Below are 3,720 nucleotides of genomic sequence, written 5' to 3' on the forward strand. Positions count from 1 at the left end.
CTTAACCATGAAGTGAAACCCTCTAAACAGGAAGAAGTTAACACCTGTTCAAGGGAAATGGAGGGTCCATGCTAGCTCCCTTATTTATACCAGCTGCCCGAGGGGAAAGTTTAACAGAAAAGTGTTCCCATTTAATTTTTCTGTTTCTTTAACCATTGAATTAAACAATAACACATCCTCCTTAAATGCAATCTCTCTTTGATTCAAGCTTTCTGATTATTTCAGAAACTTCAGTGAATAGTTTATATCTTCATAATTTTTTTCTTTAATTTCAGAACTTTGTGAGAAGGATAATGCTATTTTCTTTTAAGTGATTAGATAATTTTGTAATTTTCTATGCTAAAAAGTATACTTATACTATAGTATATATAAATTCTATGTATTTAGTGTGTACTTTTGTTAAAGCATTGTAAAATAACAACTGAATTGTACTCCAATAAATACATCATTTTCCTCAACATTGACTTAATGTGCACTATAGTTCATATTTTTTTCTGATTAGTTCAGAATTAGAGAATTACCATTTTGAGACTGGTTTTTACTAACTCTAACTTCCATGTTCCTAATTTCCATGTTCCTAATGAATAAACTAAGCTTTATTTATCCTTAATATTTTCTGACCTCTTCACTTCAATTGGAAATCTGGATTGTTTCAAATGATTCCCCTACCATCTCCACCACAAATTTAGCTTTCTCTTTCTCTAGTATAAGAAGAGCCAGCCTGCTTCTTACATTTAGGCCACTTTCTGATTATTATTCTATAATCTCTGTATTCCCCTAATTTTAACTTACTGTTAGGAAGTAAAGTTGGCCCTCTCTCTATTCAAACCACTCCTGTATCCTCCAGAACCAGCGCCTACTTCTACTTTCCTGAATGAGGTCAACTACACTTCACCAAGCTTAATGTTTTTTAATTTTAACTAATTAATTTTTTAAAAATTAATTTTATTGAAGTATAGTTGATTTACAGTGTGTTAGTTTTAGGTGTACAGCAAAGTGATTCAGTTATACATATCCATATATCTATTCTTTTTCAGATTCTTTGCTCATATAGGTTCTCATAGACCAAGCTTACCAATTTTATAGTTTCATTGCCTGTCTTCATCTATGCCATGACCTCATTTCTCATTCACATCTCAAAATTAAACTTTCAGAACTCCATTGCAACAACGATCAGTGGTCTAATGAACTTGTATAAGATGACCAGAAGTTGAAGTATTGTAAGCATTAGTAATATAAAAGTCCAACTTCTGTCTGTTCTGCAAATGAATATATGTTTAATCCTAAATATATGTTTAGTACTAAAAGTTTCACCATGGTAGTGTGAGTCTTTCCAAAATTTATTACATTCCTATTATATGCCAAGCACTGACTTACTCTTTGATTTCATTTTCCCCCCAATTTTGTTTTCCAAACACAGAATGACAACTTGGTGAAAAAAAACCCTGCGGTATATACCAAATACCAAGATGTGCATCCTCTGCCCATCCTCATTTCTGTATTCCCACTCATCCCATCGTAATTAGATTCTGCCACTTTTCTCCTGAGCCCTATAATAGTCTCATGTCTACTCACTTCCCATCTCTTCCCCATCTTTTAATCTCAAATACAGTTCATACATACAGAACGTCACCTGAATGATGTTCATAACTGATGGCTGCTTGCTTTCTTAAGAATGCTTAAAAGATGCAGTGTTGGAAGAGAAAGCTGTCACCACCTGCTGACTTGTGCCCAAAGTCTCAGAGGCTGAAACTTCTGCTTTCATAAATGGGGAGGTCCAGCACAGAAGTGAATTGAAGAAGTGCCACAAAAGAGCTTATGAGCCTTTTAAAGACTTCCCAGGAGATATACACACACACATACATGTACACAAGATGTTCAGTGTGATTTCAGAGAAATTCTCAGAGACCTCATATGTCTCGAACACTGGGTAAGACCTCTGCTTCCAGACATTCTAAAATTTACTCTTGAATAATGCAACCCAGAGAGTGGAGTACTTGGACCAAATTATTTATATCCCTTATAGTATTATTTCTGGCAAATTACCCCATCCGCTTTTGGCTTGCATAACACACAATTACAAGAACTTCTTTTCTATCTATTGGTAGAGGTCCTCTTCCATCACATCCTGTATACAAAGACTATATAAGTGCACATAATGTCTTACATATTATTTCATAGGGTTAACCGATACTTGGTGTCCAATGTAGAATAACATGGACTATGGGCTAACAGTGTTCTATAAAGAATAAAGTAGTTCTTTGTAAACTAGACTGTTTATATATTTCATACACACGCTTTGTTTCCCAGTTATTCTCTCTTATCACTTAATAAATTCTTTTGATGTCTTTTCTATATCATTTGTACTAAAGTGAAACAAAGCAAGATGTTTTTGATTGCTCCATACCTGGACAAAAGTGTTAGAATGGAAGCCTAGAGGCTGCTATGGTGGTAGCAGTCATAATGAAAATGAGAGAACCCCTAAATGGATGTGGTTTTCCTGCTTCAATTACCTGGAGATTGTTTTCCAGTGCTGACACCAGGATGTTCTGCATTTTGCTTTAGTGAAAGGAATGAGTGTTTCCTCTACAGTTTTAATTATAATTTTGTTTCCTCTAAAATGGCTATGTAATTTCATTGACCATTGAGTTAATACAAAGTGAACTCCTTGGCCTGGCCCTCCAGGCACTCCAACTGTTCTAACCTATCCCTGCTGCTCCATCACCTCCCCTTCTCCTACACATGGGCCTGTGCTGCCATCAAACTGCACAAACCTCTCTTCTCTCAAGTGCTGGGGAGTTTTCTAATCTCTGTGTCACTTTTCATTCTGCTGATTATGTCAGGAATCGGATTTTCTTAGATGCGATGCATACTAAATCTACTTTACACGTATAACATGCTTATATAGTTAGTAAATTTGACAAAAAATTATTAAATGATACCTAATGATGACTACATTATAAAATCATATATATATGCTTTTTCATATATATTCATGTCTTTCAACACTAACCTCACCCTCTCCATTCTCATAATACTTAAAATATGCTTGCTTTATGTTGTCCAGGCCATTGCATGTGGTGCTCTCTTTGCCTGGACTTCTCTCCTTCCTCCGTTCTTCTACTTGCTACCACTTCCCCATGTAATGACCCGATTTGGAGAAGACTTGTTTCTGCTTCTCTTATGGGTTCCCTTAGTACCCTATTCTAAGTTCTATTAATTCAGACTGCATTGTAACTCCCTGTTCATTGTCTTACTTGCTCATTGTGTCCCCAATGCCTATACAGCACCTAACGTTTGGAAAGTACTCAAATAAATGAAAGTTGGTGACATTGAAATACATGTATAACTGGTTTAGAAGAGTTAAATGATCATTGTTATTGAAAGTCATAAAGATACTTACGCCTTTGACCCAGTAATCCAGGAGTCAAAAATTCAAATGCTTTCAGGGTCAAGCAGGTAATCTAAATGTACAATGTTGGCCTGGGGGAAGGCAATGGGAATACAGGTTACTGTACTTGCCTCACCTAAACACATTCAGATTTACACTTTTATAAATACTGTCGATACAAGCCAAACAAACCATAACCCCTGTCTCATTCAAAGAAACAATTCTGTAGAGGAAAAAAATATTCATAATAATATTATTTGTGAATCTATCTGTAATAAGGAAAAAATGAAGACAAATAGCTAGTAATAGGAAGCGGATTAAATTAAATA

General features: G+C 35.2%; 1 long non-coding RNA gene across 1 annotated transcript; it reads left to right on the forward strand.

The window, feature by feature from the left end:
• Positions 1-1,150: 1,150 nt before the first annotated feature.
• On the forward strand, positions 1,151-3,338 carry LOC308610209. The gene is made up of 2 exons (XR_014014450.1): positions 1,151-1,220; positions 3,068-3,338. It is a non-coding gene; the product is annotated as an uncharacterized lncRNA (long non-coding RNA).
• The last annotated feature ends 382 nt before the right edge of the window (positions 3,339-3,720 follow it).

The sequence above is a fragment of the Mesoplodon bidens genome (assembly GCF_964165515.1).
Source record: "Mesoplodon bidens genome assembly, contig: HAP1_SCAFFOLD_852, whole genome shotgun sequence".
NCBI lineage: Eukaryota > Metazoa > Chordata > Mammalia > Artiodactyla > Ziphiidae > Mesoplodon > Mesoplodon bidens.